Source organism: Falco peregrinus, chromosome 5, assembly GCF_023634155.1.
Source record: "Falco peregrinus isolate bFalPer1 chromosome 5, bFalPer1.pri, whole genome shotgun sequence".
NCBI lineage: Eukaryota > Metazoa > Chordata > Aves > Falconiformes > Falconidae > Falco > Falco peregrinus.
The window spans coordinates 6,200,971-6,216,027 of NC_073725.1; the positions used below are offsets into that span (position 1 = coordinate 6,200,971).

General features: G+C 40.5%; 1 protein-coding gene across 1 annotated transcript in view; it reads left to right on the forward strand.

The window, feature by feature from the left end:
• CREB5 (cAMP responsive element binding protein 5) overlaps positions 1-15,057 on the forward strand; it is a 217,172-nt gene that overhangs the window by 13,453 nt on the left and 188,662 nt on the right. The window lies entirely within an intron of this gene.

Consider the following 15,057-nt stretch of genomic DNA (forward strand, 5'->3'; position numbering starts at 1 on the left):
TTCTGTTTCTGCAGCTCTCGGAAATGCTTGTGTAATGTGTCCCCTGCCTTTTTCTTAGTTCTCACAGTATTCTCTGTTTGTCTAATCTGAACATTAACTGGGACAATGGACTAGGAGAAGGCAGCCACAAAGCAGCTACCGTGCTAAAGCCAGAGGGCACTTCTCCTTAGCTTGCTTCAGCATTATTTTGCCTTTCAGCGTGTCTGTGCATCCAGTTGCAATGGCTTCCTCTATAGGTACTCTTTCTCATAGCCGCTGTACTGTGTCATTTGCTTTTGCCTGTTGGTGATTGCCGTCCAACTCAACATCCATAAGTGTGAGGCATATGTGTGTCGCTGGGGCTCGTGAAATCTGGAGGTAGCAGCATTTAGGGATCTTGAGGTCTACAAAGTAAAGGCCTAAGAGGGCTTTTTGGGAAGAAGAAAAAGAAGAAAAAAAAAAAAAAAGAGGTAAAGCTGATTGCTGAGGTGCAGAATGGGAGATGAGGCTTGTAGGAAGAAGATGGGAAGGGAATCTAGGAGATGTTTGGTTTTGGCTTATGGGGAAGGGAGTCTAGGGATGGTTTATTTGTGGCTTATAAGGAAAAAGACTGGGACAGATAAAGGAGAAGAGGAGAGAGGCTGCAGTATGGTATATGCTGAGCAAGGAAAAAAAGTATCCAATGTGAGAGAGCCCAGGTTTTGGTCAAGGATTGGGAAAAGAGCCCAGACTGACCCCTACAGCTTTGTGTGCAGGATGAATGTTAGGGAACAGGAACATGTAATGAGATAAATGTGTCTACTTTTAGATTTAACTTCTTAAAATTTTGTGTCTTAGGTGCTGCAGAGGGGAGTCTTAGCCAGTATTAAGGGGAACGTTTCTGCACGTTTCTACTTCTTTGTGAATTACAGGATTCTCCCTGGATGGTGTTTAATTTGCAGGAGTAGGAGATGAAGCAAGACCTACTCATGCGGATGTCTGTGCAGCTAGCCACAGCTCGCAATGTGTGATGCTGCAGAATCCCTTTCAGTTTACAAGGGGCAGTTGCACAATCTTGATTAAAAACCTAGACAAGGGCATCAAGTTACCTGGTATTTCCAGTTGTTTACCTGCCTTTTGGAAGTCTTATTCTGCCCTTCTCCTACAGCCCCTGCAGCTGCCATTGGGGATCTCCAGGGAGTAAATGAGTGATGGGGAGAGGGAAATAATAATAATTAAAAAAAAAAAAGAGGGGGTGAAAAAAAAAAAAAAGAGTGGGGTGGCAAAAGTCCCACTAGCTAGCTAACCTGTAACATTTGCTCTGTGTTTCCAATTAGTCTGCTGTATGTTCATTCTTGCATTACCAACTGACTGTCAGATGGGGATCTGATGCGGCTTTATACGAATGCAAGAGACAAAGGCCACAGCAGAAAGGGACTCCTCAGGCTGCAGCTATCGCTGACAAAATGCTTCTACCAGCCTGTCCCTGGAATATGAGTGCAATGCAGCACTGTTCTAATGGACCTACCAATACTTGGAGAGTAAGACTAGATGCATGGAAATCTTAGGGCTCAGGAAAGTCTTCTGAAAATATTCTTGGCCGTGTTAATTTCTTTGGACTCTGAAAGAAATTGTTTTGTTTTTTTTTAGTATATCACTGTGGCTTAGCACACAGCTTGACACTGAAATCTTAAAGAGAAAAGCACTGGTGTTTTTTTTACCTCCTTGAGAGTCATAATTTGAAAACTCAAAGAATACAGTTCAATTAGCCACATTCTTTCTTTTTTCTTTTTTCTCTTTCTCTTTTTTCCTTTTTTTTCCTTCTTTTTTTTATTATTTTTTTTCTCCTCTTCTGAGCAGCAGTCTGTGGATCATCCATGAGAGTTTGTTGTGATTAAGCTGGTTATGTGGACTAGTGACATTCCAAATTAGCTGTGAAGCACTGAGTGCACACTTTTAGGAACACCATGTGTAACTTTTTTTTGTAAAGGTAATATTGAGGGGAAAGCACTTGCATTAATATCCCAGCTGCTCATCAAAGAACAAATCACTTAACATCTTTCTGCCATAGTTGCTCATGTGTAAAGTGGGAATAGTATCTCTTTCTGCCTCCCTGTTGTGGTTTAACCCCAGCCAACAACTAAATACTATGCAGCCGCTTGCTCACTCCCCCATACCTGCCCCAGTGGGATGGGGAGGAGAATCAGAAAAAGGTAAAACCTGTGGGTTGAGATAAGAAAAGTTTAATAATTGCAATAAAGTTAAAAAAAAATAATAAATATAACAATAATAACAGCAATAATGATTGTAATGAAGAGGAGAGGGAGAGTGATGAATAAAATCCAAGGGAAAAACCCCAACCCAAACCCAACCCCACCAAACCAGTGATGCGCAATACAATTTCTCACCACCTGCTGACCAATGCGCAGCCAGTCCCTGAGCAGTGCTCAGCCACTCCAGGTCAACTCCCCCCAGTTTATATACTGAGCATAACAGTATATATCCCTTTGGCCAGTTCAGGTCAGCTGTCCTGGCTCTGCTCCCTCCCGGCTTCTTGTGCAGCTCTCACTGGCAGAGCACGCGAAACCGAAAAGTCCTTGACTTCAGCGTAAGCACTACTTAGCAACAACTGAAACATCACTGTGTTATCAACATTTTTCTCATGCTAAATCTAAACCACAGCACTGTATCTGCTACTAAGAAGAAAATTAACTCTATCCCAGCTGAAACTAGGACACTCCCATACTTGATATTTCTTATGACTGTAAGCTCATCTATCAAGGACCATCTCTTAAAATATATGTGGGTTAGCCTTTGGTTGGGGACTGAGTGAACTCAAGTAATTATAATGATGATGACCTCCAGGACCTGAAGTGAAATAAGAAAGTAAAGTTATAAATGGAAGTGAGATTGTCAGTTTGTTTTGGCTCCTCTGTTGCTTTTACCATCAAATATTAGCTGGAAGGCTCTGCTGGAGAAAGGCCTACTCCCTAAATGCAAAGGATGCTATAGATCAGTGATAAGCATATTGATAAGCATATGAGAAAGAGACTTTTTGCATCCTCATGGGAGTGCTCTTCCTGACACAAGCCTTCTACCTGACAATTTCACCACCAAAATTAGCACAGGTAAAAGCATACCTATACAATATTTCTACTTGCGAAAGCGTAAATATTAAATCTGTTAGGAGCTTTATGCAGGCAGCAATCGACAGCTCAGCCCCAGATAAAATCTGCAACCCGGATCAACAAGGCAGGTAATTCTGGCAGGTCAAGTGACCATCTTGGCTTACTAGCTGCAGCTTTTAGGTTTATACTGCTTGGAGCATTAAGTATCCAAAACGTTTTTTTTTGCTGCTACTGGATAGACCCTGCTGTTGCATCTTGTTTTGAGCATTGAGGCTGGGTCTGAGGTGATAACGTCAAAGATGGGAAGAGTCAGGATCTGTTTCCGAATAAGTAATTGGACATGCTTTATTAAAATACATCTAGCCTGACCTCCCTGCACGAAATGAGAAAGAGTAGAAATATGCTCAGTGTAGTAAGTAGAGTACCACATCAAGTAGTATTTAGAAATAGTCAGTTGAATATTTTAAATGGAAGCATTTTAAAAATCACATTCTGCTTATGCCAGAATTTGGATGCATCACTGAGGCTTGTCCTGCAACTTTGAAATCTTCTAACCAGTGTTCAGTTCTGCAAGACTGTATACAATTTTTGTCCAATTTTCTAGCAATGCATGACAAGAGACCTGCAGATTCATTTCCTTTTAAGCGTGGTCTTGGAGCTGGTGTTAATTCTGCACCACGCTGGTGTAGCATCTCCTAACCAGTGTTCAACTGTACAAATGAGGCAGGGAAACAGCTATTCTCAACCACAGCTTGGTTTTAATGTGGGTTGTCCCACGTTAGTCCTCTACGTGGCTTAATACTCCTGTTCTAAGTGTACTATCCCACTGCAGGCACCGCACTGCTAGTAAATCATCAGCAAATTGAATTGGTCCAGTAAAGAAAAAGAACAAAACCAAATAAAGAGTATTTGGTGGTTGAATAAGTTCAGTCTACAGAATGATTAAAAAACCTGAATATCCAGTTTAGTTGTGTTAAGCAAGGGATGATGCTACAGTCTGATGTATATTTGAAAGGCATAAATATGGTTTGTAGCTTCTATGTTCTGTTTCTACCTTGTAGACATTTCAGTGTCTCATCGTAAGAAGGTAGGTTAAGTGCACTTGTCTAGCTTATACCACCTCACCATTCTGTGCTGAACTCTGTGACTCTGATCTCCAGAAGAAAATTCTTGCAAATGTTTTCTGAATGTCATCACTCTGTGCTGTAGCCTGTGAGTATGGGGAAGATGATCTAATTCAAGGCAAGCTGGAAATTGTAGAATCTGTCTCTTGAGCAGTGTAGTTTGGTGAAAAAATTAACTTCATTTCCACATCTTATTTAAATTTTATGCAATGTATACCTGACCGACAGATTTTACCCTCTGTCTTCTGAAAAGCATGCAGAAAAAAGATGATGGGTTTTGGTTCAGTGTTTTTTTTTTTTTAAAGGAAACATCTTACATTGCAACAAGGAGATAAAAAAGTAAATAGCAAATCAGTGCCCCTAAATTTGATGGAATACATATGTCCAATAAGCATTTCTTTTGTTGCACAAACTTGGTAGTATTTGCTACACGTTTTCTTTTGTTGAGGCTTATTTTATGTTAGGCAACCACAGAAGGGCCTGATACTGTCTGCTCGTGCCAGTGGTCAGAGAAGCAGGCCCTGGGGGACATGGTGGTTGTTTGCAGAAGATGCCATTTTGAGATCTTCTGACTTCCCAGTAAGAGAAGCTGCAAGAACTGTATTGTTGGGTATCAGAAGACACTTCATATCTTGTTTTAATCTGGTCTATTATTCAGAAAACACTTAATATCTTGTTTTAATCTGGTCTATCATTCAGAAAACACTTCATATCTTGTTTTAATCATTACATTAAAGCAGATAGTTCACTCCTACATTTAATCATTGACAAGACAGTAGCTGAAACTAGCAATGCAGTTAATGGGACCCTTAGACAAGAAAGGGTTATATTGTACCCATATATGAAAGGAAAAAAAATATCCATATGTTGATAAAGCACATTGTGTAAGTGTTTGGGTTTTAGAGGCCTATATTTTAATAGGCTATATAGTAATGTTGGCAATGTGCTCTGTTGGTGAAAGAGAAGAACAGGGATGGAAGGTTCATTATGGTGGTTGGCTTGGCTGATGGACAACAAATTCAACACTAGCCATTTATGAAAAACAGCTGCCCTCCCAAGGAGTGCACTCGCCTGACTCTTTTCCCCTTCACGTGGTTAATGTGCAGCGCAGAACCTTGTTTCAAAAACACGTATACATTTTTTGTCCAATTTTCTAGTAATGCAGGTCAAGAGACCTGCAGATTCATTTCCTTTTAAGTGTGGTCTTGGAGCTGGTGTCAGTGCTGCACCACGCTGGTGTAGAATAGTATGAATTCTGTGTGTGTGCTCTGCCTCTACAGCAATCACGTTAACTCCAGTTTTCTCTTGTGAATGCTCTGAAACCCCAGGGGGGTCTTTGAGAAGAATAGTTTTTCTGAAGAATAGTGTGGTGGCAGACGTTTCAGAGGCAAGTGCTCTGAAACAGCTGAATTTCACTAGTGAAGTAATACAAACCAACACACTTGTAAGACTGTTCCTGGAGCACTTTTGACTCATTGACTGACAGTCCATACAGCAGAAGAAAGCAAAGGCCTACATCTAAATGCTTACTATTTCGAGTTCTTTTAAATTATGCAATCATAAATACTCATATATACATTCTCCCTGCATTTATCTAAACATGATGTAAGAATGTCCATATTTTTTTCAAGTCAGAGATCCTTCTGACTTATTATTCTTCCACTGACATTGAGTATCTTATATGGTGAGTATGTTACAGTGGATGCAAAATAAGACTAGGAATGATTTGTGTCAATATAGTGCTTAAAGGCCAGGGTACTGTTGTTGTAGGTATTGTAATAACTTAAAGCTGTCACTTTATCAATCAGTTAAGCTGTTGTCAAGGTGATAGCTCAAAACCTTTAAGTTCAAAGCCCAAAATACCACTGTAAGTCCAAAGATTTCATTATAGTAGGTAGGTTCTATGCTTAAATATAGCACCTGTATGTGTAAAGATGTGAGCATCTTCACAGCATAGCATTTCTTCTTGGGTGATGCATTGAAGTACTGTAAAGATCCATTATAACTCTGCAGCAGAGTTTTTCCAGTGGGTTATTCCAAGTTTTTCATATACATTGATTGCATCAGGTTATTGAGTTGTTTTATGGGCTCACCGTTGGTCTACAACACCCCCACTTTTTTTTAATAATTAACTTCTGCAGCATTCCTATGGAGAAGGGAAATGCTTTGTCTCTTATTTTCTAAGGCAAAACAGATTCCAGAGGATGTTGTTTTCCAAAGCTCCTTCCTAGTGAGACACGAAACTCTTGAAGGAGTCACGGATGTGGAGTGAGAATTGCAGGGGAGCTGGGTCTTCTCCACCATTCTGCCAAGCAAGCGGCTTTCTGTCTCTTTTGGTTTCTAAATATCTTTAGCAGTGTGGCCCCAAAAGATTGATAGACACCTTCAAAGGCATTTTGGTGCCTTGCTCTCACTGAAATAAAGCAGGAGCGAATCAGTGAGCTACCATAAAGGATCTGGGCTCAAGTGACATGCTGAAAATTGCACAGGAAGGCTGTGGCAGAGCCTCGGATTGATTCCATATCTCCTCGGTCTCAGCATAGGGCATCCCACAAACCATGTGTGTTAGAGATTTATCAGCTGTTGTTCGGTGTTGCTAAAGACAGGAAGAATGCTCTCCTCCTCTCTCCATATGGGTAGGCTTGCTGGATTTTAACTGCTTTTCTGAGATTGTGGAGCTTTCGTGGTGGACATGTGGTGGTACATTATATTTTATGTGGCGATTCGGCCGTTGGTACTTTTGTCCCCTGACTTTGTGAGTCCTGTTTCAAGCATGGATCTGTGTCCAGGCACTTATTCCAGGCAGCTACCACACTGAACTGTGTTACAAAAGAGACGCTTTCTGTGTAAGTTGGCAGAAAATCTGTCAAGACAACAAAGTTCATAACGTGATCTTGCAGAAATATTCAGAGGAATAGGCTTCAGCTTGGGCTCGTTCCTGCTGGTACAACATCTTATCTTCTGCTGGCAGGCAGGTCTGTCTGATCATCTTCTGTAGCAGTGGACTCTGTTTGAATGGACTTATGGATTTAGACCCTTGTGCTCAAGAGAGGACTCGAATGCTTTTCCAGCAGTAAGTGCCTATATCATGCAGAAAGGCAATTCTTAAGGGCATACGTTTTTGATTGAGCTAAACCTCCCTAACCATAATCTTCCATGTTCTTCTGAATTCCAGCTGATGAATCATCCTGCAGAGCTCAGTCAGGACAGTCCGCTTTCCTTCTGCTTCTTATTGTCTCTGTCTCAAAGAAGTTGAGTCACTCTCTTGTAACGTTTGGGTTTTTGTTGTGTTTTGTATATTTTGGCTACCCCCAAAAAAGGAGGCCTGCCTGCTTTCATTCTGAGATTTCTTTCACGACAACATGGCATAGTTGTGCATTTTGCCTTGGTCTTCCTATGAAGGGTTTTAATGGCACAGCTTTCTTGTTACCTCTTCACATTTCCGCAGCATGGACTGGACGGCACATGATGAAGGGATAAACCTTCCCCGTAGTGGCGTTTTTATAAGTCTATCTCTTAGGTAAAGCCCCTAAATCTTGGCAATCTCTTTAGGACATATGCTCTGCTATTAAACACAAGCTCTTTGCTCCCCAGAGTGGACTGCAGCCTGTACGGTTGGGTAGGTAATAAGATACTGCTGATATATTTCAGAGCAAGGTGCACTTTTACTTTATTTATGAAGATAGACATGCTGGTTGAGGGCTTAATCACAGCTGATAAATCATTTTAAGAAGGCCTATTAGAACCATATGCTGATTCTTTGTGTTAATATGGTGTGTCTGTTTTTAGTCTAATAAGGCAGGGTCTCTTCCCCCTCTCCCTTCCCCCTGCCTCGTGTGTGAACTATTTATCTGTTTAAGTGATATGGCTTGCTTGGGGGCATTTCCCTCTTTAAGAGGTATCGTGAATAAGGCAAGGTGAACAGAGGAGAGAGGGATTCTCACTCTCCGGCGCGAGTGAAGCTGCATGTTTCCGATCACCTTTGTTGAGGTAGAATTGCAGAGCAAAGGTGCAAAAGCTGAGATGAGGAAACCTATCGGTCAGAGGCTGGAGAACCATGGCATGGCCTTCACAGCAGCATAAGGTTGTCATTTTGGCCCAGGTGGTTACAATCCTGGACCCCAAAAGCTGTGAGGGGGTGGGTGCGCTGGCATTTCAGTTACCTCACTTTTCCCTCACTTGGAGAGGGCTGCTGCGGGAACAGGTTCCACGGCCATCTAATGAGATCCACATTGGTGAGGTTATTCCATGCCAAGTCCTATTTATCATTAATTGGTGGGTTCGCTTGCAGATCTTTCCTATTATTTGCTGATTATACCCCTACACGTTTTATTATCTCGCCAAAATTCAAATGCTCATAATTCCTTGACTTATTGTTTGTTTATAAATCTGCCTACTGCCTAAATGGATGTAGTTAGAAGATTTCAGAACAGCAACAGCTCTTATGCTGACTGGGTTTCTTTCACATTTTGCACATGGCAGTCGTCTATTTATAAACCTCCATAGGGACTCCTAAAGCTTTACAGTTGGGTTCCTCTCACCACTTCAGCCCCTTTTTCTCCCTTGCTCCCCCAAGGCAAGTCTTGGTTTTTTGGCATAAAGACAAAGATGGTGATTGTTATGTGAAGAAAATGTCCACAAGCTATGAACCGTGTGTGGGTAAGGATTTTTAATGTGTACCTCAAGCAAAATAAATTGGAAATTAGAGACATCCAGGAGAGTTAGAGTGTTTTCACCGTAAGGTAGGAGATCCTGTTCTGAGTTGCTGGTACTCTTTAGTCTTACAAAATGTGAAACCAAAAAACTGAAAACTTGCTTTTGACTGGTTGTGTGCACTCCGTAGCATGACCCATTTCCAGTACTGTATGAAATTACTGTATTTCTAAAAGCCCCAAACTTGACTGTTAAATCTGATGCACTTCAGAGTAACAAAAGGAATATTGGAGAGAAGAAGGAAGTCAGAACAACAGAGCACATGCCATGGCAGTTAATGAATGCTACGGTTGGATGTATAGCCTCATACATCTCTGGGGCAGTTCCATTGACTTTAATGGAATTTAAATTTTTAGCTTATTGCAACTAGGCAAAGATCTGAAGGGAGAAAAGCCTTCGCTCAGAGACTACAAAAAAACCTTGTGGTCATGAAGTGATGGGAAGTATCTGGGTGCTTGTTGTTGTCCGGATAATACGGAAAAGTAGGGCCTTTTTAAAAACCATACTAGGGAGCAGAAATGTACATTTTTAACCGCTTCGTTAGTCTAGCTGCTCTCTCACATGCTTCTCTACAGAAGTTGCCAAGTCCACTCTTATCAAATAAATATCAGCTTGCTTTTTTCCCTGAAATGTGAGTAAACTGTGTGTGGCTCAGTCTGGTCCCTGGGAGGGGAACAGGCATCACTTTTCCATGTGAATGTGCATGTCAAAGTGCAGCTCTGCCAGCGGGTCTGGGGCTGGGTGGGGAGACTCAGGGAGAATGAACTCAGTGTTACAAACCCTCTCTTTTGAATTTCTACAATCTATTAGTCACAGCAAGCTGCCCTTATTGATTTTGGTAAGAGAGGTCACTTTTAATCCTCTAAAGTGGAGAGAGCTGCATGCACTCTCCATAGCATGACATTAAAATTGACACAGCTCTGCATCAGTTCTATGAAAATGCCCTAAACCTAGATGGATTATTGCCTTGCCTTTCAGGGGATGCAAGCTGCTAACCAGAGCACGCTAACCTAGATTAGGTGTAAAAGCTTTAAAATACTTGGAAAGGCCAGCTAAAAGAAACTAGAAAATACATGAGCTTGCTAAAAAAACTGCCCCTGCAGAAACAGGCCATTAGTCTCAGGAAACTTTATTTTCTCCTTTTTTAAAAATTTAAAAGTCAACACAGAGGAGTAGAGATTATCATATAAAAGAACAAACAAAAGCTGACCTTACTCAATGATTATGAGGAAAGCTTTATTCTGGCTGATGGCCTTTGCTAGTTTTGTTTATGTTCTTTAGAGAACCAAATCTTTGAATACAATTAGAATAGTCTGACTCAAATCTTAAGTGTGCCTCAAAATAAACAGCAGAGGTGAACTCTCAGCAGTTTTCTTTTCATCTTTGTTATCCTTGCCCTGACCCGTTTTTCCTGCCTAATGATAATTTGTGGCGTACTATTATTAAGAGAAATCTACTCGATGGAAAAATGTGCTTAATGGCAATAGGAAAATTGTTGTGAGCCTGGAGAAGTATTTTTTATTTTTCTTTCTTTGGAATTCCAGAAAATTACTACGGCCCGTTTTGATTTTATGCTAGTTTTTATTTGGAAACTTGTTTTCTGAAGGTTTCACTGATTTTTCTATGAGTCTCAGTAAAAATCTACAGTGTAGTGTTTAGGGAAATTTGTTGGCTTGTCATGTAAGCCGTGTGTTTTCCCTTTTCATTAGTTGTAGCTTGCTCCAGTATTTCTTATTACAGGTTAGAAATTCCCCTTTTAAATAAAAGACATCTGCAAAAGGAACTGCCCTGAAAAAACATTAAGGTACAATGTTAAACTCGAAGCTGCGTAGCCTCTCAGTGTAATGCCTGTGATGATGGAGGTGCCTGACTTCCATGCCGCAGCGCCTTTCAATAAGCTAAAAACACTCAATGGTTGTTCGTCGAGTAGGTCTCCGAGCTTCTTCTTAACAGAGATTAAGGTATGTGTGTGTCTGGGTGGGCAGCCTGGCTCATTAAGATATTTGTTCTTTCTCCCTTTCCTCACCTGAGGTGGGGGGTGGTATTTTCTCCCTGTTTGTGGACTTCCCAAGGCACAGGGAAATTCAAAGTGGGCACAGAACGGGAGCTGGCTTTTGGCTTCATCACTGTCACTGAGAAATGGCACCTGGAAGAAAAGGTAAAAGCTGCCTCACCTGCAGATTGTCTGGGCTTATTTTTGCCCCATTCATACCTTTTCTATTCCTATCAAGGGAGAAAGAAAAAAAATAAGGTATGTTGCCAGTCCCTTCTCCTTTGTGTTGGAAGAGTCCTCCCTGATGTCCTAGCACTGTATGGGGTAGCAGGGAGAGAAAGGAGGACGATGGCAAAGTTGATGAAGGGGAGAAAGGAATGAAAGGAAGAAAAATACTTTTCATTTTTACTTATATAAAGGGCTTCTTCCTACCCCAGGTCAGACTTTGTTGGGAGAATGGAAAGGAAAATTCACACAGAAGAGGAAAAGTAGTATTACTCAGACATGAAGAAAGCTGAGGAGGGCTACCATGAGGCTGTACAAGTGAGAGAGAAAGATGGATGAACGAAAGAAAGAACAGCACTCACACGAGGCAGCCATTAAAAAGGCAGTTCTTTATTTTCTGAGAAGTGGGGTATTAAAATATTCCGGCAGTGTACTTGTTAGCAGAATTGGATGAAGAGAAATACAGGAGTGTAGAAAGTATAATTTTCTTTTCACCCCACTGCCAGGAAACTGAGTTAGTTTCTCTGCTTAATGTTGAATTGGGATATCAAGGGATGCGGCTGTACAGGCGAAGAGTCATGAAGACACTCAGTTGATACTGGGTATTAGAATAGTTTTTCCCCGAAAAGAGGAAGGGAGAGTCAGCCTGAACACTGCTGTGGTCTTTATAGTATATTCTTTCTCTCTTCACACTCCTGTTTTATCTCTGAGATCTATGTATGTATACCTCTATGTAAGGCCTGTTTCTCTAATGACAAAATTACCATCTTTTTCTCCCATTTATGCTATTTTTTTGTTCCAGTACAGTAAACTCATGCAAGTGCAAATGCCAATGTATATGTTTCAGGAAAACCAGGAAAGCTATTAAGTGTATTGCACCTCTGCACATGAGTTCTCATTTTGTGAATTATTGTTTGGCTGGAATCTTTTTCAGGTACAGTTCTCTTATCCCAATTTCTTTTCTTTGCTTCATCCATCTCAGCCAGTTAAATGTGTATATAACTGATTTTCTGAAATGGGGCCAAAGTCCATGTACTTTCAATAGCTCTTAAACATGTGGTTAACTTCAAGCATGTGTGTAGGGGGTCGCTGAACAGAGATAGTTTGCTGAATCAGGACTTCCCAATGCTAAGATTTTAAATTGCACACAATCTTCTCTTTTAATGTATTTTAACTACTGCCTCCCAGGGACTATAGGTAACTATTGTTACTTGAGTCCTACAGGTGAAGAAAATTGTAGTTGGTTGAGTAGCAATTTAAGGGTAAAAACAATGTTTCTGATACCCTGCTGTGACAACTATTTTTTTACTTCCTCCTAATAAATAACTTAATTAGGTTACATGAAAGGGAATAGTGAATGGAATTTCATGTTGTGATTAAAAACTTACTTTTCTGGAGGAAGAAAAAAGATCTGCTACTTCAAAAAAAAAACAACACCCCCCCCCAAAAAAAAAAAATAATTAATGCTATAGCTTTTTCTACCGCCCCCCCCCCCCCCATGAGAATTCTGTATTTTCTAACAAAATGTGGTACTAAGATGGTACTATATGTATGCCATTATTGACCAAATCAACATGAGGCACCTATCCAGTCTACTGGATACATAAATTTGTGTGACTTTTTGAGAAAGTACTTTCAAAGAATGATAAAAGTGTGTGTGTGTATATATGTAAAAAACCTAAAAAAAACCCACCCCAAAACAAAAAAGCCAACCAACCCCACAACAAAAATCCAGTTGCCTTTCTCATTCACTTGCATCCTGTGTGCACAGATAGATGGATAGGGCTGCCTGCCCTGTGTTGTTTCGGTTTTCTCCATCCTGGATCACAGGTAGGGTGGGTGGAAAGTAGGTTTCACTGAGCAAACGCATCTTTTGGAAGGTGCAGGCAAGGGTAAAAAGGCAGAGAGGGAAATGTTCCTTTCAAAATACTTCTTAATATGGTATTGGTGGTGGAGCGCTCAAATTGCCTTATTGATGACAGTTGGGGAAGAAGAAATCCCGTATTTTACTACTGTAGTGGATAACACTTAATACGGTGTTTTAAAACAAAGTCCTCCTCCCTTGTTTTTATGTAAGGTGGTAAGACTTAAAAGTATAATTGGGCTTTCCCCTTCTTTTCTTACTACTTTTCAATATTCGTTTCCTCACATTCCATCTTCAAACCAGCTAATCTGTATCCCCTTCTTCTTGAATAGCATTATCCTGACAACAGAGCAGTGAAAAGAGCCGAGACTGCAGGACTTCTAACAATGCCGGAGGGCCCCAGGAATAGGAATGCCCTGAAAAAAATGTGCTCGCATCCAGCTGCCCTTCATATTGTTGTCTCCCTATCCAATTTACTAGAGAATTTCCCACTGGCTCTTGGCTCATTCCCAAATGAGAATGTAATCTTTTAAAGATTACACTGCATAATGGAGGGACAAGGAGCTCTTTATTAACTGGGATGGGGAGTCACTTGCTATTAGGCAAGGGAGAGGGATGGGTTGTAGTGGTGTTTTGTGAGCTCTGCTTTCTGCCCCTTCTTGTCTCCTCGGCAATGGGACGGCAGGTTGGGAGTGGGAAACCGCTGCAGCTGCACTGCAGCAAAAGAAATAATTGAATGTAGGTTATGATTATGGCAATTACTTTTATAACGTGAGGGATTATACCATAACTATTATATTGCCAACAAGATTAAATTACTAACCTAATACCACATCATGCTTTCCAAGAAAATAAAAAAATGTCTGCTTGTTCCAGAGTTGATGCATTCAAAGACTATTAATACAGTGTGAAAGAGCTGAGCAACTAAGGAACCTAAAGTGCTGTCTGTACAGACATTGTCTGGCTCAGATCCCTGTCACTTCAGCTTCCGTGAGCTGTGGCAGCTAGACACCTTGCTCCTTTTGGGATGTAAAGCTATGTGTTACTCTGGTAATTCTAAACATTCCCTCTCTCTTCTGTCAAGCAGAGAAGCTTCTGCTAGTAATAGTTAATAAAGAGATAATCAGAAGTTATACTTGAAATTGAGAAATTCTAAAAACTTCACCAAGGGACCAGGTTTGCTCATGTAAATCCACTGAACTGACTGGGAAGCTTAAGCTTCAACATATTTTCATACTGTGCTGTCCTTTTACTACATCTTTTGAAAATGGTGCTTAATACAGAGGGTATCTGTATGTCAAAAGAGATAATCTTAGCTCACCTTTAGTAGGAGGTCAGTTTTGCTGAAGCTGTTGGAGCCTGCAGTGTTATCTCCACACACACATCCCCCACGCCACATGCATAGCAAACTCATAGATGAGACTTCATCATATAGATAGTACAGATATAGCCTTGTATAGACTGTTCATGATAGCAGTATAAGCTAAGTTAATTATCCAGGAAGAGCAGTTTCTTTTTGTTCATCAACTGGAAAATGAGTAGAAAATTAAATTTTGGAGACTTCAGAAATATATCATGTGTTGATCATAACCAGAAAATTAACTGGCTTCATGGAAGAGCCAGTTCTTCTGATTCTGAAGAGAAATGTAGGTGAACAATATAATTCTAGTTATATTTTTATTAATTTTTTTATATGCTATGTGCTGAATGATATCTTAAGCAGTTGATTTCATTTTTGTTGTGTGTACATTTAAGTCTTCTCACACTGTTGTGCCTTATGAAAATACCTGTTGACACACAAAGCTATTTGATACATTCAGAAAGAATGGACATGCATTTGTAAACCAACCTTCTTCCTTTTCTAGTGAAGAACTGAATTGTGGTTATCAAGTTGAAGTCAAACAGGTGCACATTAGTGTTTTTGTCAGGATAAAGAAGCTCTGAATGGCAGGCTGTACCTTATTTTATTCTTTTTCTTCCTTCCTTCCTTCTGAGTCTTTCGTGTATAGAAAAAGAAGCGAATCTAATTTCGTGGTGAATCTTTTTGTCTTG